General features: G+C 39.4%; 1 protein-coding gene across 3 annotated transcripts in view; it reads left to right on the top strand.

Annotated features, from left to right (window-relative positions):
• The first annotated feature begins 23185 nt into the window (after positions 1–23185).
• chrm3a (cholinergic receptor, muscarinic 3a) overlaps positions 23186–23841 on the top strand; it is a 72200-nt gene continuing 71544 nt past the window's right edge. For 2 of the 3 annotated variants that reach the window (XM_010731577.3, XM_027278384.1), the window contains exon 1: positions 23187–23436. The gene's annotated coding sequence lies outside the window, so the exon portion shown is untranslated. Of the gene's footprint in view, positions 23437–23841 lie in introns of all 3 variants that reach the window. The other variant, XM_027278385.1, reaches the window with a different exon arrangement.

The following is a 23841-nucleotide window of genomic DNA, read 5'->3' as shown; positions in this document are numbered from 1 at the left end:
ATTCAGTACCAAAAAGGTTGTTTGTTTTTTTTGCAACACTCATACTTAATATTACTACTTAGACAGCACCGTGAAAAATATTGCCTTGTTGAGGATTCATGCAGATCAAAGCTGCTGGCTTCAGAGCTACGAGAGACTGAAACCTTAGTTGATCATTTGTCATGTCAGCTTAATCCAGAGGTGGAAGAATGGAGGGGGTGAAAAAACCTCTCATCAAAAGCCCATTTCGATTGGAATTTTATCCCATTCTAGTGTGTATGAAAATCAATCATACCGTCATAACATCAAACCCGCAGACATCCAACCCGTCTCTGCAGTTCTCTCACACCACAGGTCTGCAGGAGACACTGGGTACAATATGCAGAAGTAGCCTTCCGCCATTTGACAGTATTTATTCAAAGTAGGGCATCGAACTCCCTCAGAACAACCCAAATCAAATACACTAACTGTGGATAACTTCCACATCCGCTTGATCATAAGATAATGTGGATAAGATGGATGTTCCCATTGTGCCCGCCAAGCTTTCCCACTCTTCATCTTCATGATCCTGCGGTTGGTAACATTGAGGCCAGAAGGTCTGGATGTAGTTAAACTATGAGCAGGATAACTGATCAACAGGAACGACTGGTTGCACTACGTGGCACAGATCAGATCTGACGATGTCGTAAGAAGAAAATATTGAACATGCTCATGAAACTTGCATTGCAGCTTATGGCTGCTGATATGTGAGCAAGACAATGCAACTGCCTCCCTTCAGTTACAACCTTTCGACCAACTCCCAGCCTGACAGGGGACTGCTCACTGTTCCAACAGCCATTATTTACCAACCCCAATAGTTGGAACAATGTCTGTTTGTCCTACACCTTGTTATACCAAAAAAACGATTGTTCCAAAGACCCGTTTTTAAAAAAATACACTCTCCTTGGAGTTTTATACCACAATAACTTGGATGGGCAGGAAAGGAGAAAGTCAGGTGACCTTCATCTGGTGACCTTTTTCGAAATGGTAGCAATACTAAACGTTAAAGTTGTGGAATGGTCTCACGTAACTGGTGGTAATCTCTCTAAATATTATTATAAAGAGAGTGGTCTGGATTCTGATTGAATTCAATGCCATCTAATTGAATTTAAATACCAAAGTGTGTGTGTTTTTTAGATCAACAGGACCTTCAGCACAATGGGCCTTCGATCCAATGGGATGTTTGCGTGTCTGACGTAATGTGTAGGCATATTGTTTGTTTTCCAAGGTCAATCCAGAAAGCCACCTGTCACTGGCAGAAATAAGATTAACTCATCTGACGTGGTGACTGTGGCAAAATGTATGCAGTGACTAATGGACCCAGCCGTATTTCTCAGTGTTCAATGGGAAATCATTGAGAAATAGATTCATCATGGCCTTCAGTTTTTGCATTATTTAAAGACATTGTGGGTAATGTACAGCATGCGTAGCCAACAATTATGCACAGGCAGATGGCTTTAGGTCGGCATACAGAATCTGGGTCGAGGGCATTGTAATTTATATGGATTATGGAAAAGCGGGGCATAGTTGCTGGATCATTTGGGATTTTGCCTCAGATACTCACAGTTGTTTTGGAGATAATGCCTCTGCCCCCCAAACATATCATGGCAATGTAATCTGAGCTGTAGATCAATAAAATATGACAAGAGGAAAGAAAGTGGTGGGAGAGTGCAGCTGTGAATGTACTCATACCTGAGGCCAGGTTTCCTGAATTAAATATGACTTCTGTTTGTTACTGGCTCTGGGTTGAGTGTGGGAGCTCTTGTCTCCTTCAAACTGTAACTTCTTTGCACGTAGGATTCTTTGTTACGATTCTGTAATTGTCATTTGTTGATTTTATTTTAGTACTTGACAGTGTTGGGCAGTTCTTTCCTGCATCCTTTTTGCAGTGTCATAAAAATTGCATTGATCTTTTTTGATTTAGAGTGCTGGGTTTAAAAATGTTAACTGAATTTCAGTATAAAAGGACATACAGCACTTTGGTAATTTGACCAAATGATGGATTATATCCTGTTTCTTGAGTACTCTGTGTGATTCCATTTTTCATCTATGCTGTCATCCACAGGTATTCTTTCCAAAGTCATTTTCTTTGTTCAGTCTCTTTTTTATTTTTTTATTTTTCACTGACCTGTCAGGAAATCACTTGAAGCTCGCCAGCTGATACTGTATGGGCTTCTTAAACAGAGACACTGGTTGGGTCTTAGTCGTGCATTTGATAATAAGGCATATTCTTTAATTCAAAGCCAGAAAGCTGTTTGAAAGGACTCATGAAATAATGGAAGAAAAATTACTTTAGTTTCTTTAATAACTTTAATCTCTTCGATACGCCCACGATCTTCTGAGAAAAAGTTTTATTCCTCCATTTTTTTTCCCCCCTTCACGCCAATAAACAATCTACACTGACTTTACAGTTATTGTTCCTGGTGTCTGTCACTCAGAAATACTTCCCCTTCAGTTGATTAAACCCATCCAGACATTTCAAGTCTCCAGGACGGCTTCTAAATTGAAAAACACAGCACCATGAAGCATGTTGATCCACTACAGTTACAATGATTAAATAATGGACAATCAATACAAGACTTATAAATTATAACCAGACAAAATATTTTTTTCTTTTTCTGAGACATAAAATCTGACCACTATTCTGTAAGTGTATGCAAACCATCAGATGTTTCACTTAAATTGGAGTCTGAACCCAATAATCTTTGTAAATCTCTGTCTTGGTAGTCATGTAAACTGGATTATCATGGAGGCTTTGCAGATGTGCATCTTAGAAATAAAAACCTAATAATAAACCCAAAATGGTTCATTCACTTTTGGCAGCAGTGGCTTTATTATCACGCGTACTAATTGAGTGCAACCTTATTAATCCCTTAAATAATACCAACTAAAAGCTTTTTTTGCGAGGACTGTGGCCGTGAAATCCTGGTGTGATTGTGGCAGATTAGGCACCTGCAACAGTCTTCTTGTATGTATTGAAAATTATTTTTCTTTAATGCCCAGCATGCAACTCTCTTAATCCTTTTCCAGGATTTGCAGGATTATTCAACTACTAATATAAATGAGTTCTAAAATTGACCTTTAGAAGGCTTTACAAAAATGGACCCTTTTGCCATTTCCATCCTAGATATGCTGTCGTGCAATCTAAAAGTGTAGGTTGAAAATGGTGTGAAATGTTCAGACCTTGCAAGGTCAGAAAACAATAAACAATGAAGCAGAGGATATGACAGAAAATAATTTTCACAGATGACCGTGCATTTGACTTGAATACTTTTACATTACGGACAAAATTTAGCCCCGATTTATTTATTTATTTTTTCCTCAACAGACAGAAAGACATACTGATGTACTTCTGTGTTTGCATGTAAGAAAAGGTTGCCATAATTGGCAGTGTTGTCAAATAACTGTTTGCTTAAAACTAAACGTTGTTTGTACAGCATTTTCAGTGAAACACAATGATACACCAGACAGAATCTATAATCTGCAGAGAAATCGTCTGGGTTTTTTTTGTTGACCCAACAAATTGATTTATTGTCTTGCTTTATCCCATTAGTTCTATTTAAGTTTAAGGCAGCTGGCTCTTATCCTAGAAGCACAGGTCACATCCATCAAAGCTACAGAAAGAATGAAAATGTATACCACTGGACATTTAAGAGACTCCAATACATCTACCTTGCAAGTGTTTTGAATGTGAGATGAAACCAGAGCACCTGGGGGAAACTCAGGAAAACACACACTCAGAAAAGGTTTCATTGATACACTGAATTACATATTGAAGCAGGCTATCTTTCTTTTCTCTGGGATCACAAATGCTGTTTCTCAGACAATATGTAGTTTATCACATGAAGCGCTCTAGACCAGATTCTGACTTTGACATGTATTGTCTCATAACAGTCAAAGACAGAATCCCTACCTTCTCATTACAACTCTAATTTTCGTACAGAGTAACTGTCTTCCAGTAAACAAGCATTACCGCCGGTGACGAGAGGAGAGCCTTCCTTCCAAATTACCATTTAGATTGGACAACTCCATGCCAAGAGAAAGCCAATTACTCAATCAGGGTTTCATAAGGAAAAGGGATCGAGTACGGCTGGATGGTGAGTAGATATCTCACCAGATGAGGTGTGTTTGCATCACTCCTCGTTGAATCCTGTATCACGCCAACATCTTTTCATTTCGATGGCTGTTAACTTTAAAAATCTGCACACAGAGTAGATTTGGTCTCTGTGAGGCTGTTCGAGCATCTGAGCCGCTGAAAATTTGAAAGGAGCCAGGTGCTGCCTTTTTAATAATTGAAACTGGCAAATTGGCTCACTCAAAGGTAAGATCCAGCAGTTGAGGGGAAATGACCCATTTTCCAGCCTAGTGGAATTATGTGCATTTTGAAAAATCTACTTTGAGGAGCACTTGTTTATTGGCAGGAATTGTTAGTTGCACAGAAATGGAGAGATCTAACCTGAAGCCAAGACAGATGAATGTCAATATTTTTTCTTAATCATCATTGTATTCAATCTTTAAAGACATTAATCCGGGGTGTCAAGCCTGGCTTGGTTTAAAAGAAAGAGTCGTCAAAACAGTTTTTGTATCCACAGCTGTCTGGACATCTGCCTGCTCAGCTGTTATCCCGAGCTCGTGTGTGTGAGAGTGTACACGTGTCGATGAAGGAATACAGTAATGTGAACTGAGTGTGATTTTTTTTACTTTTGCCAGTTTAACTGCTCAGAAATCTTTTAGCTCCAACAAAGTATAGGAAATCTTAACATATATTTTCTGTATTGTTCCGACAAATAAATAATACTGGACAGAATTCGAGAATGCTGCTTATCCACCAATTAATAATCCACAGAGTGAAAAGTTTTCCACATCAGGCATGTTACAGAAAAGTTTATTTTTTAAGACCTTTTGTTTAACCAATGTGGATATAATATATTGACTATTGGGTACCTCGTGTTTCATGTTGGCATGCTGCTAGTGAGACTCATTACTGAGCAACCTTAAGGAAAGCTGAAAAAACAAACTTAAGTCATTTTTAATATCATTTCAGCCAAGGAAAACACAAGATCACATCCAGGGTTTGTGTGCGTATGTTTTATATTTGTTCTCTTTGATCAGCGGCACTGTATGCCCATTTGTTCTTCTCTGCTGGTTTTAATTCATTTTTTAAGAACAAAATCATCCATGCCTAACGTCAAACCAAAGCTAATCTCATACTGCCGTGTTGGATTTTGATTTATACAAAGGTAACATAAAAGTATTGAACGCAACAAAGTATTTTGGGATGCTCAGTCACAAACCAACATGCATGGGGTGCTGTTTGGGCTGTTTTCTTACTCTAACCATATATTGGCAAATACCAATGTGACAGACCATGTTCAGCAGTTCTGCAAAAATCAAACTTCTCACACGATGTGAGGGCAAACCACAGAAGCCAAATGAAAGAATACATACGCAACATCTTAAAATCTTAAATTGTTTGAAATATAGAGTTTCAGTGATAGCGGTATTGTAATTTTGTAATTGTAAAGTAGCTTGTTTTACCAAAGGCATTCAGCTTGAGAAGATTCAGTCACTGACTTCTAAGTATTTCATTAACTGACAATCAAAATTGTTGCAGATTAGCTTTCTGTTCATGAAATTGACCTCTACAGTGCACATGAATAAAGATTAAAAGAACCGCTGAAAATATGAATTACCGTGTTTAAATCTAGCGTTCTATATTCTGTTACTTTACCACTGTGCCTCCTGGCCATATTTAGATAGTAGATACAGTGATATAACATTGCCAATAAAGCCTTAAAATCTTCTGAAAATCTGTACTTTCACACAGAAAACCTATTTGCTTTCTGCGCTGATAGCTATCAATCAAAGAGGCACAGATCTAGAAGGATCAAGGTTCAATCTATCAGGTGTGATAGTGGGGCATAGTCAGAGTTGGATAAGATGAAATCATTAGTGTTTTTCTCAAGTGGAATAAATAAGAGAAATAGAGATGGATTTGTGGTGGAGAAAGATAGACACTGTTCACATCGTGTAGCCAATGTGACATTAGAAGTGTTTGAAATGCAAGCCACAGGCTCCTGTCTGATAACACACATTATGTCCCGAGGTTCAGTTTTGCACTGATCACGTCTAAACCCATCCCCTGTACCGCTCCTTCAAGAAACACTCTTGCTTGTTGCCAGATTGCCATTGAAAACAAAATAAAAAAATCTAAATTATATTCGACACACTACACAAAATGGTTGCAGGAATTGAAATTATAAAAACAGAAGCTCCCTTACAGGCTGGGAATAAATGATAAGCCTGCACCAAGTCTGCACTAGCTGGGCACTGCACAGGGCCGAGTGGCAGATGGCTTTGTCTGGCATTGATGGCAACAACGTTGAATGAGGGCAAATGTGGTGTGTGAATAGCCTGACTGCTGGCAAATGTGCTTATTTCTTGCCTCCTGAAATGACCCAGATATTGCCAAGGGGAACCCACATGTGCACACAGTCATAATTAAGTTCAGCATTACAATGAACTACACACACACACACACTTACACATTTCTTTCCTGAGTGCACCAATTAAACACATCACACAAAACTGCTTTTTTAGAGTCCGTTTGCATTCAGTGTGGCTCGAGGCAATGACACTTCACATAACCTAGTGTAATTCACAGTAAATCCTCAAAAAAATCACTTATGAAATACCAAGTAGTATTGACTCACAAAAGCCAGCATACTTCCTCAATTTGACTTTCTTTCATTGTGTAGCCGTTGGCTCTGAATACCTGACACGGTTGATTGCTGTAAACCAGAAAGGCAACAATCTTGCAGTCTCTTGCATGCAGTCACAGAGAAGAATAGTGGAATAAAAATGGTCTGCTCTGCTCTGCTGTCAAGGTCACAGAGAGACATTTCACTCCTAATAGAAATGCCTGAATGGAGGTTATCATAGAGATATTATCACACGCCACATACAGACTTGACACTAATCTCCAACAATTTCCTCCAGGGTCAGAGTTCAGGCTGGTTTGCCTTGAGTTGTTGAAGCATGCTTGATTAGTGGTTGCCATTTAAAGCCTCTAATCCATCGTCTGAATTAGTCTTGCTTATCTCCTTTGGTTTTCTTCTAATCTATATGATCGATATCTATCTGTATATGCTGCATCGATACGTTGTGTGGCAGGTGGCTAATTATGAGTGTTTGCTTGAGTTTTTGTTGATTTGTGTGTGACCAGTTTGTGCTCAGTGACCACAAATTAACAGGAAGACATCAGACTGAGCTCCAAGGAGAAAGAGACTGATGCTTCATCAGTCACTCCAGACATCCGTGTCCACCTGCCTAACTACAGAACAAAAGACTCATCCCATCACTTCAACACACTGAGCACAAGTCGTCGTCGTGGTGGATCTGAACTCCACACGTCTGTGCAGATGTCCCTCTTGCCGTAGTCCTGCAATCAAAATCTGCCTCTTGATTAAGCCCTGTGTGTGACTGTGTGTGTGTGTGTGTGTGTGTGTGTGTGTGTGTTTGTGTCTAGCCTACAGAGGTTTCTGAATATAAATACAGGCTCATTGTTTTGCCTTGTGATTTGGATAGATGGCAGCTGCCGTCTATTCCTCTTGCTTATCTTTGTCATTATATTCAGATCACTTAGCTACCTTCTTCTTAGGCGGTGCCAAATTGATTGATATCAGTTATCACGGACAGCTTTGTACCGGGTGCTTTGATCAGATGGCGGTAGTCTGCAAATTTATTTTAATTTGGTTCCTTTGAGCTTAGCTCAGTGTGTCTCTCACTCGCTGCCAGATTTTTAAGTTTCATGCCATATTCAAGTGATATGTCAGAGTTATCAATGGCTATCAGAGGCAACTTTGACATTTAAGTCACTGAGACGTTCACTCAGAGGAGGAATACTGAAATCCCTTGAGGGAAAACACACTCCCCAGTGACGTCAAGGAGCAAATAGTCATTCAGGCAGACGGTAAGGGGATCATTAAAGATAATACAATCCATGTTAAATCGGAGATGATGTGCATGAACTGGAGTGCAGCTCACCAGTGCTGCAAGGTGTGGGGAGATGTCTCATGCATTAATATTTTGAGTACTGGTGACAAAAAAAAAAAAGATTACAACACCACAACTTGAATGTTTTATCAAAAGCATAGTGTATTATTTTAGAGCCACAACTCTCAGTCCACTTCTGGTTTGTGTTAATACTGTTGGATAATATGCTCATATATTATTCCCTGTGCCATCTCATATCTCGTATTTATTTGTGAACAAAGTCAGTGCAGCCCCCCTTTTCAACACATTGAGATCTCTCCTTGAACAAAATTAAATTCTCTCTTTAGTACACGCTCATATCAGCATCTGCTTTCAAGGCGGGCAATCTTTCACGGAAAACGGTCCCTTACCAATTTCATTCTTTAATCATCCAGAAGAATGTGCCATCAAACACACTTACACTCACTTTTTTTTCTGTAAAAATCCTCCCTTAAATGCATATGGAATAATAAGATTGGTTGATTGATTGCATACAAAGTGTACAAACTGCTTTCAAGCGACTGCCCCTGTTTAATGAGATTGCCCCTGTTTGATGAATAATCAACAAGTCCTGAGGCACAAATTGATCTGGAATAAGGCTTCATAAATTCATTTAAAGTAAATTAAGCGGAACACTTGAAATCTTAAATCTCCACCACTGAAGATAATCTTAGATCCAATTATAAGTGCACTTTTTCTTGCAACAAAAACTGTAAAAGCAGCTACTGTATTTTACTGTTTCAACCAAGCAACAACTTAGTTTTCAACCCAAATGCCCAAAGCTGTTCCTTTCTTTCAATATTTGTACTTCTGGAGGGATTTATGGTTATGAAGAGTAAGACTCAGCTCTACAGCACTAATATGTTTTGGAAAGAGGCAGGGAAAAGTTTCAATATTTCTTGCCCATGGGACCTTTTCAGGGACGTTATGTGATGTGCAATTCCAAGAACATTCTGTGGCTATGATAAGCATGTGTTGTCATCACTGGACTTAGTGTTCCCAGACAACTGTATCTGCTAGCTTAGTCTGTCAGTCAGTCAGTAGGCCAGTCAGTCTGTCTCTATCCACTCCCCTTGACTGAAGAGGAATGAGGCCTTGCCTACAGACAGACAGGGGGAGAGAGAGACTGTGTCAAACAGACAGACAGAGTGTGAGTGTGGCAGTCAGTGAATATGTCATCGCACCCCTTTGATTCCTTTGGCTCAGTAGATTAGGACAGACATGGTGTGGAGTCAAACAAAATCAGTATTCTGTTCATCACCCTGTCTTTCTGCAAGAGGCAACTTTTGGCCACGTTTAGTCCAGTAAAGAATTATGCAAATGTCCCCCTCTTTGCTTTCAAAGGGAAATCAAGCCAAAGGGAGACCTAGTTTGCATTATCAACAGGTAGCCCCTACTTGTGAATTTACTTTTGACTTCTGGAAATACAGCAGCAGCAGATGGAGAGTTTTCTTTTGAAATAAATCCACTGTGGCGTGACTAGTTCATTCATCAATGTCGGAATGAGAAAAAGAGGAAATAGTTGTCAGAAAAAAGATGGGAGTCCCAAAGCCACGATATTTAGTGCACTGCTGATGATTAAAGTGCACGGGAGCTGCAGTAGAAAGAAAAGGAACAATGTCTACAGCCCTGCTGGCGGCTCTGTAAGGCTGTAATTAGGCACACCGGTGCTTTGAGCTAAATAGTCACATGCTCACATTGACAATGCAGAACACATGATGTTTTTTTTTTTTTTAACATTTCTTTTTTTTTACCATTGTCACCATCTTCATTTAGCATGTTAATATATTCTAATTAGCACTAAACTCAAAGTACAGCTGAGGCAGATGGAGATGTCATTAGCTTTTCAGGTATTTATTCATAAACCCAAATCAGAGACAGGGTTGTAGTCAAGACAACCAAAACCAAAACCCAGACAAGACCAAGACCAGACTGTATGTAGGCTACTTGTAACATGTAGCTAATATTTACCAAATATGTCTGGGTGTGTCATGTTAGATAATAAGATGTACATGGTGTTTGCATTTTGAGAACAAAAATGAGAAGCTAGTTATTATTGAGGGTGCTCCCATCCTGATTTTTGGGGCTGATCACTGATCACGGGATGTATTTTAAGCCTTCTATTTATGTTGTAGCAATATTTATTTAACTATTCATTATTATTATTGTATAACAACATATTGATCTTCAAATTAAGAAATAATAAAGTATGATGAATTGGCAACTGTTCGTTTATCGGCGGGCAACATGTGCAACTCTCTCTCTCTCTTAACATATCTTAAACTACAGCAGCCTATACTTGTTTGTTGGGAGCAATTAGAGTTCACAGTCCCAAAAGTGAACTAGTTAATGTTCATTTCTTTTTTTAATGGTCTGCTTTATAAAATACCGTGAGTTTGATTTGGTGGAAGAACTTTACAGCTGTAGACTTGTGATCTTATGGGTAAACCGGCTTAAACCGTGACCTGAACACTCCTTACATCTCTTTCTTTTTCTGAGTTTCCACACAGGCGTTTGTTCTATGACTAAAAACTTGATAATAACTGTTGTTGGTTTGACTATCTTCAGTATAGCATCAACGTTGCTCTGCCGGAAAAACGTAGGTTCTGTCTGACGTGCATCCCTGTGGAGAGACATCGAGACATTAATGATTAATTGGAAACACTGGCCATATCACTACAGTTGTGGTCTTGAAATAAAATCCCTCCTCTATCCCGAGACTGAGACAAGACCAAATGTAATCGATTCCAAGACGAGGCCGAGACTGATGTCGAGTTTGGCAACACTGCCTCAGAGAGATGTGAAACATTCAGTGCTCTACTTACTTTAGAGGGCTCATCCATAAGATAGACATTTTAACCAGCTGTCTCTATTAAGATGTTATTCATTTATGCATTTACTTATTTGAGTTATATTCTTCCAGTATATCAGTTTTTAGAGTCTGTTTGGTGTAATCTTTTTTTTAAAGGTTATTTTCTGGGCTTTTGGATCTTTTATTTTTGAAATAAAATCCAGAGTCACCCACAAAAATGTGGTCGATTACTTCAGCACTGGCTAGAGATAAAGTTAGGGGATCACCAAAGTTGTTGGAATACACCCTGAGAGGGGCACAAATGCCTGTATCTAGTTTCATGGCAATCCATCCAATAGTTATTGAGACCTTTCACGAAAAAACTAAAACCTCGTGGTGACACTAAAAGAAAAGTCAGGGGATCACTGCCTTGACAATGGACTGACATTGTCGAAGAAAGAGCCGTGCTACTAGTGTGGCTAAAAGAACATGTGCACAGTTACCATTTATAATAGTCTATTCACTCTAGTGCAGGGGTAGAGAAGGTGCTTTTTTGAAGCGTAAAGAAGTGGCTGAAAGGTCACGGTTGCTTGGTCTGATATTGCACACCAGCATTCAGACTTTCATTGATTGCGCTTATAATCAGTCCTGGACACTCGCCTTTCATCATTAATTTTCCATTGTAGTAGGATTCATTCCCTTCCTGCCTTTATCACACTTACAAGCTCACGTGCGCACGCCCACGCACGGACACACTTCACTCTTATCTAGATCCTTTGTACGGTGTAAATAAGCTTCAGAGTGAGTGGACAGTTATTTTGCTATTGGAATTGTTCAGTTACCTTGACCTGTGGCTGCTCATCTCCAATGCAACCATTCTGGATCCAATTGTGATTCCCTCAACTGTGTCCCCTTTTCTATTGCTTTTTGTGTGTGTGTGTGTGTGTGTGTGTGTGTGTGTGTGTGTGTGTGTTGTGTGTGTGTGTGTAAGCGGATAGTGCAAAGACTCTCACAGAGTGTGGCTGAGGTGAAGGTTTATTAATTTTAATTTATATATATGCATATCATTACTGAAGCCATGAGGCTGGAAAAGAAGAGCGACACAAACCTACTTTCCGATTTTACTTACTTTAATTGTCTTCATGAATTGGACTTAATTTGTCCACTGAAATGGCATTATTATGATTGGCACAGGAGGGGATGTTACAATTTTAACTGTACTGCGCAGCACTAATTGGTTCCTCACCAAGCCCAATTTAGAGTGAGCAGCCAGCACGTCACAACCCTTCATCTTTCTAATAAGGAACACAAACATTTCACCCTGACTGTTTATGGCATTTTGTTTATTTATGGCGCTCGCACACACACACACACACACATAGCAGGATGCACATACACATACATTACAGTTTAAGGAGTTGTTAAATTTACCAGCTTTATAATTTGATGTTTGGCTCAGTGTTGTTTTCAGTAGCAGAAGGCATATTTTATTATTTATTTAAGAGAGGTTTGATCATGGAGTTAAACGAGAAAAACAACTTACAATCTTTCAAATTAACATCACCGTTTACTAAGTCCTGTGTGTCACACAATAATCTCCTAAACGTGTCTTAACTAAATGGACACAATGATACAATAGTTGGGATAGGACAATACTTGCTTTAGTCAGTGGTGTTTTACTGGATTGCATGATATTGTGTGAGCTTTGGATCATGGGAACCCATGATTGTATGAATAAAATGTGGCATATAGGTGTACTTTGTTCCAGAGTGCATAACAAAATCTTAACGAACAACAAAAAAAAAAAATGGAGTGAAACTGTCAACTGATCATCACCTGATTGTGAGTTGGAAAATGACTAACAGGGGAGAACCAAGCTGCCCCAGCAACCATAGCTGAAATCCCTGTCCATTATTTGTATCATTATGTATCAACTTTTAACGCCTATTTTCAGAGTTCCCTTTTACAGCTGTACACACAGAGCTAGACATCAAACAAGGGCAAAATCAGAAGACACGACAAGATGAAAAATGCAACAATATGTAGCTGTATGTTGGAAACAGCTGGGACGGACTTCACCCATTCACTCATTGCCTAGTCCCTAGATAACACAGTTTTCTCGATTTGGAAGTGGTCATTTTGTTTTAATTTGATATTCAGTGCTTATAATTATTACTAAAAATATAAAGTAGATTTTTAACTTCACATCATACAGACATCTGTGCACCCATGCATGAGTGTGTGGGTGTCTGACTCTATTTCTGTCTTTCCTTCTGTCTCTCCTTTTTTGTGTCTGCCTTCCTTTCTCTTCTCCCTTCCAGATGTTATTTGCACCTGCGCTACATGCTGTGCCTCCCCTCCCAGCGGTGGCAGTATCTTGGCAGTCCTCGACGGAGAACCAATAACACAGAGGTGTGATCGTAAACACATCGGGATCCTGGCACGGTGGCAAAGTGGTACTAATGCACACAAACCCACACCTGTGCACGCACAAACACACAAAACCTATCTAACCCCTTTTTTTTGAGGCTATATTTTGTGCGATCACAATTTTGGTCCTTGCAAATGTTTTGGACCCCATGCAGTGATTGTACTAAAATGCCACAGTTCCCACCACATCAAACACACACACACACACACACACACACACACACACACACACACACATTTCAGGATAATTTGTCGATAGATGGAGCAGCCAAAGTGCAGCTTACCTAAGAGCTGTGTTGAAGTCAATACCACCTAGACCAAGACCAGATAGTAGGTAGATTGCTTAGGTAGCAAACATGTAATATTAAATGTGCGTAACATTAAATATAAAAAAAAGGAAATGATAAAGTCAGAGGGTCTAAGGACAGAGGGTGTCACTCCCTGTACAGATTAAAAATACAAAAGACAAATAAAATCTGATTTGATTTGATTTCAAGTATCATGAAGTGATAGCAGTTTATTTATTGGCAGGCGGCAAGTGCAACTCTCTCTCTTGGAGACACAGCTTAAAACTGAATTCAATATAACTGAGAGTGTGGCTAGACTTGTTTATTGGGAACAATTAAAGCTCAACAAACAGCCTCAGACGTAGTGTAACTGTGGAGGGTGGTATATTTCTGTTTTATCGTACATTATTTCTCGTCATTTTGACTCTACTTAATTCTCCACCCTGTTTTTGTGTTTAGTCACAAACAGCTTTAATGATCACCTTGCCTTTAATGAGCTACTTTACAAAACACTGCGAGTTTGATTTGGTGGAGGAACTTTGCGGCTGTTGGTTTGTGGTCTTATTGTCGAAACTGCATCCTGAACGCTTCTTTCATGTCTTTATTTTTCTGTGCTGAGTGTCCACACTGGTGTTTGCTCTCTAACAACAGACTGCCTAACAATCTTTTTTCTGAGTCAGGCTTTCCACCATCATTTGTTTTACTCTCTTCAGCGGTGCGCCAGTGGCACACAGCCAGAAAGCGAAAGTAAAACTTTGTAAACTGGGGGGTTGACATGCAGCAAAGGGCCTCAAATCAGTAGAATCCTGAGCCGCTGCTGTACCAGGTGAGCTACCAGGAAGCCCCAATTTAGTGTGATTTTAATTTTGCTCACATACAGTATTGTACTTTCTTATTGCTTATTGCATCTGTAACAACAAGAATAAAGAAGTTTTCTTGGTGATAAAGGGAATTATCCTCTTCTTCTTTGTTTACTTTGCTTATTTTTATTTATGATTTTGTTGAGTTCATGATTAGTTTCACAATCACCTTAAAATTGCTTAATTCACTGTGTGTGTTTTAGTTTTACTTCTGAATTTTAAAGTCACATGTAAATTTAGCAGCATGTATTTTTAATATACTGTAAGCAGTAGGCTTCAGTGCGAACATAAGAGAGACTGTCTACATTGGTGCATGCAGTGCCAAGTGGGAGATAAGCGGATCATTTTGAATTTGCCATAGGATGTAGGTCCTGTAGCAAAGTGGGCTGAAGGGTTTGGAGCTTGCTTTAGCCTCCGAGGGTCTACTGGAGAGCAACTCTCAGCTAACTGGAGAAAAATCTAGGGAAATAAGGATTGAGTTGAAAATTACAAAATACCCAGAATAATCTTTTGTCAAGGGAACAGCCTCCAATTTTGAGTTAGTTAGAGGCTACTTCTAATATTTACTGATGGATGTGAAGTACAGTGGGTCTTGATGCAACCTGCTTGGCCACAGGGAGTTTCATATGCCTTTTGTTCCTGGGTCTGAATCTGGATTGAAGAAGAAGGAGCTTTTTTTTAAAAAAATCTTTTTTAATCATTGTTTGATTGTTGCTGTTGGGGGCATTGTTTGAGGTATTTTGAGATATCGAAGATAAATACCGTCTTTACAGTGCTGAAATGAGTAAACACTGAAAGTTGAGTTTCTTAGTTCAGTTAGTTTAAAAAGTGTCAAATCACGTCATCTAACATAGATCTAGCATCTTCATATAACGTCTGTTATAAAAGGAAGAGAAATATATTGTAGCCTAACTTACGTTCTCCATTGTTTTTCCTCCCCCCTATCTTTCCACTCACCCGTCACTCTGTTTATCACCCAGAGGGATGATAAATAGTCTGTCAATTTTAATAACTTCAAAATCATGTGTATGTTTATTGTGTTATGTTGCCTGTCATGGGTAACTGGAATAGAAGGCTCAGGTCAGCTATGAAACATGTTTCTGTTCATTCTTAAAACATTAGTTTGCAGTGTTTGAATCATTTATCAATGTACGCTCAACTGGGCCATTGCGTGTCACGAGGTTTGGTGCAAAAGGTTTACAATGTGTTTGGTGGATTGCATACACATTGGCTTTATACCCCTGAAAAATGTACACCTAGACTATAGTTGGTTGTTTGTTTCACTACCTTTTGTTCAAAATAAAATATCTCAACTTTTGTAAGTATTGTGAAGACTTTTCCTAGCTCCAAGGTTTTGAGTGTTTCAAACAATTGGATGGATTGCCATACCATTCAGTATACATATTCATGTTCCCCTTAGGATGAATTCTAACATGCCTGACTGAGATGGTGACCATTACAAACAAATGACATTATGGGTTGCATGTTTGCATGCTATGGCGTCACTAGCAGGGCAATATCCTCTCAAGGCTATGTTATGGAATTTTCTATCCTTAGGTTACACAAGGTCACGTGTGGGCCTTGAGGTCCTCAGCAGTATTAGTTGTTTGGCTTTAAATGAGAACATCAGGTGCCAGTCTATCTCAACACTGTGGTAGCCAGGTTCAAAGAGACCTCTTGCTGCCTTGCTGGACATCTGTGTCTCCAGACTAGAATATGTTGACAATAACACCTGCATGGGTAAAAACATTCTCTTTGTCTAATTCTGGGTGTATAGTATTTGTGGTGTTATCTTTGGGTTTAAAGTCGATCCACCAGCACGAGTTTGGCAGAATGTGAGACCAACTCAGGCACTTCTGATGAACTTTGAGAGTGTCTCTAATTCTCCTTGACCAAGCGTCAATAAATAATACAGCATAAGACATCAGAGGCTCCTGAACACTTTCTTCCTTCCTGATCTCACCATTGACCTTTGACTTCAGCAATTTCTCCACGACAGGCTAATCCACAATGAATGCTTTTAGAAGGGACTGTCATTCCTGTCATGCAATCTGTAATGACTGATCAGTGCCCAGGAGGTTTCACTATAGGCAGATTTCCTACACCTGCGATGGTGGGCAGGGACAGAAAATCAATTAATCAATGAAAACAATACTGATTTCTTCTTGTACAATCCTCAGGGAGCCTACTTGATTTTTTTGTACATTAGATTTCTGCTGTCTGTCAGCTAGGTGAAGACAGTTTGGCTTATGTGATGAATAAAACATATTTTCCTGCATTTAGTTACAGTCATGTCATGTATGTGCATGTGTGTTTGTTGTCATAAGTGTCACTCATAACCTCTTGCAGGTTGGTTGACATCAGCGAAGTGCAGACGTCACAATGTCTGTGGATTTCTCCTCATGAGATAATGAGATGTGATGAACTGTTAGCAGAGCTCTCTCTCTCGGTTCATCATGATCCAGAATTACCCTGTAAGCCTGGCTGGGATGACTCTGATTAGTGCTGCATGAAGAGCTAATATGAGTCTAACAACCAAGACCAGATGTGGTCTTTCTTCAGAGAGCTGAGGAGAAGGAGGAGAAGGATATTTATCAGCGCTTTACCTGACTGTATAAGTTCAAGAAATAAACAGTAACTCTGGGTGCTTAAAGTTAAACATGCAGGCAAACTTGTGCTGTATGTGTGTGCAGAACAAATCAGCGCATAATGATTTGTTTATTACATTGCATCTTCTTTTTTTTTGCCTTTGTTTATTTCGATGATAACTCCCATTCCTCAGATCTCCTTGGGATTGTTAACATCTGGACATCTGGATGTTCAATTCAGAATAAGTAACCAAGCCAAGAATCTGCTTGGGAGACAAAAAGGATGAGCACCTTCATTTTAGCCTTTGAGGTTCAGCTATTATCCGGTACATATAAGGGTTCAAAACTCTGTTACTATCCATCCTTCCACTTCTTGTTTTTCTATCGCTTGTTTTCTCACTGTCACATCCTCATTCCTTATCACAGGCGCACACACACGCCCCGTGAGTGCTGGCGTTTTAAACTGTACCCAGTAAAACCCCCGCTGGGTGTCTTTCGTATATGAATATTGTGAGATCAGTATTTAACTAACCAGGTGTGCGGTCAGTACATCATTAGGAAAGGAGTGGAGCTGGGACTCAGGGAAGAGAGACAAAGCAGCATATGGTGAGTAAGTGGTTGGTCCATGGCATACTGATACAAATAAGTGATTTATGTACTTTGGCAGTGTTTTGTTGGATGGTGGGGAAAGTCCTGGTTTGTGTGGCTCGAGGAGGAATTAGCCCAACTGGGTCTGTTAAAGCTCTGAGCCGTGCTGGTAAGTTATCTCAAGCATGAGAAAGCTTCAGTCTATCCCCTGTGTGTTTGGAAGACAATGAATGCCAGTGAACGCGATTTAATGCAGAATGAAATTCTGCAGAATGTTAATGTTTGACTTTTCAAGTTCATGTGTGTCGTGTGTTGACTGTACACTTGCTCAAGAGCTTACTGAGGAGAGAGAGAGAGGTCAAAAGATAATTAGATTTGGTTTCTTTATCTAAAGGGATGTTCCATACCGCTGATGGTGATAATTAATTAGCTTATGCCTTCAGCTTAATTAAAGTTCTCGATAATCTGACTTTTGTTCGGACTGAATAGCTGCTGACTGGTGACAGATGGGACACGGAGAAATGAGGCGAAATATAAAGGTCTGGGGTGACTGATTGTGTGTCAACTTGCACAGTCTGTTTTTGCACGTTGTTTCGGAAGCGGTGTTTTTCTTCTCGGTTCACTTTAGCAGTCATTTTTAATTTGACGTGATTGCACAGAAAACAATATGTGAGATTTTGTGAAGGACACTGTGTAATATGCGTCACAATGATCCGACGGTGACAGCATCTTCACCTTGAGCCCAACAATGAAAGCTTGTGGTTATTAAGAAGACTTCAAATTATCTCGCAGCTGTAAATCGGGTTGATATCCTGCGTCGCACTGATGACATGAGTTGAAAGTGGAAATAAAGTCAGAGTTTTTTGCATTTTTAACAGATAATTTGCTGAAGGAAATCAGTTTACTTCATAAGACGCACCACTCAGCCTTTGGAAACATTTATAGTGTCTCCTGCTCTCCTACAAAAGGGAAACTAGTTGGTGAGGATGCTAACAGCTTTAGCTTCAGTCTTTCATATATGCATTAAATGCATATATAGGATTCTTGATTTAAAATGAATCGACTGGAAGCATTCGAAAAGTCAGCGGAGAAGGGATCTGCAACTGACTCATGGGGCTAACATTGGCTTAACAAGTTCGGTAGCTTGCTTGCCAGCAATCGGTAGAATTTCAATCTGCAAATTTAACAGTTGTCAGATAGAAATAAGACCTGTTTGACGTAAAGGACCCATTGGTTCAAAAATGACTAAGAATTTCATGTAGTAAATCTGCCACCATTATCAATATAAGCATTTCTCTCTCCACAAATTTTGAAATTAAAGCTGTGTCACTGCTCAGTTAGAACCTAGACTAATTACTACAGAATCTGAGCTGAGTGGAAAGTTGATTGACTCCAGCCATTAGTCAGCACGTGTCACCTCTCTCTTCCTGTGAAAGAAGTACTTTCTTTACACTTAACTCTATCTGATTGTGATTAGTCTTTGTCACAACATGGCACAAGCTCCACCAGCAGGCTGTTGACCTCTGAGCGATTACTGACTGATTGCCTTCTCCATGGTTTTCTCATCGATGACAGAACAGGGTTGAAACAAGCCGGGCTTGGAACATTTTGATCCACTGCACTCTCTAAGTTATGTTTCCAGTGATTTCTGCTTGTCTGAGTTTGTATGATGGGTTTCAAAGCATGCCATATAGCAGTAATGAGAAATATGCCGCCAGATATTTCGCATAGCAATTTCGACTTTGAAGAGCTTTCATGGGAAGGACTGAGGATCCCTTTGACAGGCCGATTGGCAAATAAGTTCTACAGAGAGACAGCAAGAAACTGTGCTTATTTGTATATTCTCCTTACAACTTGCTAAGTGACAGGGATGACAGCGGAGATGACAAGTGTGCTGTGATCAAAGTCAGTGGTGAAATGTCGACGAAGATGGAGAGTTCTTTGGACATAATGAAGGATTATCTTTTTTATTCATGTGTAGCGAGGGATGGAGAGATGCCTATAAAAGGGAAAACACTGGACTGCATGTGTATGCTTGATGTAAAAACAGCCAGTTTGAATCAAAGTAGATGTTAGAGGAAAGAGAAACGATGACAAAGCATAGTAGAGCTGTGAATTCTTGATAATTGAACACTTCATTGGTATTCAGATGCTAATATCTCATCGCACATGTCAAGGAAGGACACAGTTGCATACACAGTTCCACCCCCCGACATGCAAATCACACAGAGCATAGAGAAATCACCCTGAGGGTGTTAGTCTAATTATTTTTCAGAAAAAAAAACATGCATTCCAAATTGAAAAGCCCTCCAGAAATTTGAAGATTGGTGGTATTCAACATGTCATCAGTACCAGTGCGGTGTCAAAATACATGAAAAACATGGAATTAATTTCCCTTTCTGTAAGTGCTGCTTGTGTGCATATCACAAAAAAGCTTATGTAAAAAATATGACAATTAGTTCTTAGTGGTAGAAATGTTTTTTTTCTCCAGGGTTACTACAATATGATGTTTTCAACGTCTCAACAGGATGTCTGAGCTGTAATCATTCACTCATGCTGTGAAATCACAAACGTAGGCTCGGGCAGGCAATATTTCTATTTCTTTGAATGATGCCGACTACGGTTCCTATAAAAGATTTCATGGTCCGAAAAAGTGCCGCATGATGATTTTATGCTAAAACTTTCCCTTTTTTTATCTGGAATAACCAAATCTAAATATTTAAAATGAAACAGAGCCAATCCAGTGCATTTTTAAGGCCATAGGTTTTTACCTGGGCAAACTGACTTACCTACTTTTCTGGGGTTGAATCTTCCCCAGACTTTTCTGTTTATCATTCACATTGATTTTTCATGCAGTTGTCTTACTTCAATGATCAGCCTCAGTGCATCCTTTATGTGCAAAAGGCTGTGAGAATCAGAAATGTAGAAATTAGCTTTAATGTTATTGTGTTATTAACACAATATTATTGTTGTTAATATGTTAGCATTGTATACATAATATATGAAAATATATAGAATATAAATAAATACATTATATAAATATATGCTAATATATATCTATATATATATATATTTCTTCTATATTATATATATATATATATATAAACTTTATTATATCAGTGTATATCAGTCTGCTTCATTTCATGCAATTTTTGATAAAAAATTTCCTAAGACCTAGTCTGCTCGAACAAATTTCTATTTACAGACAAGCCAATCTGTTGAATCTATATTTATGTACACCATTCATCCAAACATTTACATGCTAATTACTTTTTAAAATAAAAATGTGTGGGTGATTTGGGATGATTGGCAGAAAATGAAACTCTGAATCCTTTTGAATTTTACTGTTTCCACAGTAACCTAGAACAAACCAAAACAAAAGGGGATATTTAGTTGTTTGTATTGTCATACTTAAGCGAGCTCATCGCCAGATGAATGTTGGCGCCAAAATGTTAAAAAATCCATCTATCAAAATAGTTAGTGCTAGTAAACACTGCAGCTCTATTCAAATGTGAATTTTATTTCAGAAGAAATAAGCCACATGTCTTTCTGGTTGTAGATTGTTGATTCGTTTTTTATGGGCTGAGTCTGTGGTCAGTACCACAAACATGTTTTCTTTTATCTGACTACATGTTTATCTGGCACTTTCCAGCAGCTCTCGCCCTGCAGTACATTTTGTGGGTAAAGCTTTTTTTTCCCCCTCTATTTCACTGAATTTCATTTCCTGTCTTTTTATTAAAATCTAACTCAACTAAACTTTGACTGTTTATAAAAACCTTGACTTTCAAAGCAGAGAGCTAGGATTTGTTTAGGTAATAGTTTGGTAAAGACTTATTTCATATTTCCACATTATTTCTTTGTAATCGGGTATTTTGTTGACACTCTTGAGAGTGAGAGTTGGATAGATGGGGCCATTATGAAGTGAAAACTGTCTCTGTGGACTAGTTGGCTACACTGACTTGGTTATCAGTGTGTTCATGCAGTTCTTGGGGAATCAGACAGTGTGAAATTGCAGAAAGGTGAACGTTGAGGCTCAGCTTAGAGTGTGTGTTTATCAAGGACGCATAGCAGGTGTGCTGGAGTAGAACGGCTGACTGGGTTCTCTTTACCATCTTATTATTTAAACTCTAAATCTATGTATCTCCCTTGGAGGTGTCTAAAACTGTATTTTCTTTTAGCATGCTGTTGAGGCATTGTGTATATATAATGCAGTCATCACTGCAGTAGGTTATACCCAATGCCCCAGACATCATTTGCAGCCTTCATTTGCTGTATTTGCTTTATCATCCTAGGCGTAGTCCAGCATTGAAATGAAATGAATTGGCTTCATTGTCAATATTTGCTCTCATTCTACCTGGATTTATTTGTCTCTTACTTCTCTGCAAGGAATATTTTAATACCCCACAGATTAGCAAATATCCACAAGGCTAGAGCAGAGTACACAGCACACCCAACATGAGCGCCAGAACATTAACTAACCAGATCTGCATCTGTCCAAGCCATCCTTCTCCATCTACTTCTAACAGACACAATATTATGTAACAGTGCGCACACGTATACACTAGCATCCAGATGGAAAGTACTTTCCACACTCACAGGATGCATACAAGCTGCTGTTGGGAAAGCACACACAGTGTCAAATAGCCTACGAGGCATTAGTATGATTAGAGTGCTGCAAACGGTGGAGGAAATCAGCACGTTATCCTATCTATATCTCTAACCGTTCTGTATTTTCATAGAAATATTGCACTGGGAGCAGGAAATGTGGTCCCAGGGTCTGCAGGAAGCTCTGAGGCTCCACTCCACAAGTCCCAGCAACCCACCGTAATTAGCTTACACATTCCTCCAAGGATTACCACTCACTCCTTATTTATGTTTCTAAAAGAATTATTAAAACATTTGCTTTGGCTCCCTGAATTACACTCGGACAAGTGTCAAAACACACTCAGTTTCCACTTGCCTTGTTTTTTGCTCACAGTGGGTGAAATAAGCAAATAAGATGATGTTTTTTTTCCCAGCTCTAATTAAACACTTCCACAATTTTCTTCTATTTTATATATATGTCAGCTGTCGTCTCCAGACTCTAGACACAGCTAGATCTTAGTTTGCATGCTGCGGCTTCTCTTGTTTTTGTTTTTGTTTCTCGCACTTTTTGGGGAGTTTTTGCATCATTTGGATGTATTTTTGGCTGTTTTATTGTGTGTGTGTAAAATACAAAATTTGCTTGACTCTTTGGTGTTTTAAAATCGCTGGAAACAGACTGCAATTAGAAAACAAGACACTGTTTGTGCCAAATGAGATAGCTCAATATCATGAGCCAAATGAAACAGCTTGAAGCTTTGGTATCACTGTCCGATTATTAAAACAGTGGGGGGGGGGGGGCATAGACTCATGTAGAGGACCATGACGTTTTTTTTTTTTTATCTTGTATGACTCCCATTGAGTTTGTCGGTTTTATCTGCCCCTGTGTGTGTGTATGTGTTGAGCTCCTATAGTTTCACAGAGCCATGATCAATGAATGAATCTGGACTTTTTTTATTCGCCGGGTGTGCCACCTGCCGGTGCGTCACGGCTGCTCTGACCAATCCTGACGCACCGATTCTTCGTGCGCCCTTTGAGATCCCGCGGTGCTCCTCACATCGCCGTCCAGGCTACGGCTCGGTGACTGCAGAAGGTGGCGAGCCTCTTTTGTCTGCGTACTGTTATCGCTTCAGACGTGATTAGATTGGACTGCCGTACTGCTGCTGTGCCAAACATGGACCCGTGGCAAGTTTGACTGGATTGCCATTTTCCCATCTACTTGTACTGATTTTGACGCGCGCACTATTAACTGTTATGAGGTAGGTGAAAATAAGACAAACCGGGAAAGTTTTGGAAATATTTTTAAGTATTCGGTCTTCAGCTCCCAGAACAGATTCCCAGCTGCTGCTGCTGCTGTTATTTTGCCTTGTTTTTCTTCCGCGCAAAGCTACGGTGTGAAGTTGTAAACACAACTGAATATTATTGATTACTTGTGCTAGTCTCCAGAGCTGATATTATATAATCAACATATCATTCCAAGCTCGTATTAAATGTGATTTTTGTTTAAATTCAAGTTTGGACAAGTGCTCCTGCCGCTGTTCGCCCCGCTGCTCAGCATCCCTGCCCAACCCTCTGCGCTCTGCACTTTTCAGATGCCTCTCCTCCAAAAAGCCTACGTGGCTCCAAGAGCAAATATTCTCTTGTTAAGTTAATTAAAATGACGG

The sequence above is a fragment of the Larimichthys crocea genome, chromosome III, assembly GCF_000972845.2.
Source record: "Larimichthys crocea isolate SSNF chromosome III, L_crocea_2.0, whole genome shotgun sequence".
Classification (NCBI taxonomy): Eukaryota; Metazoa; Chordata; class Actinopteri; family Sciaenidae; genus Larimichthys; species Larimichthys crocea.
This window is presented reverse-complemented; position numbering and strand designations above follow the sequence as displayed.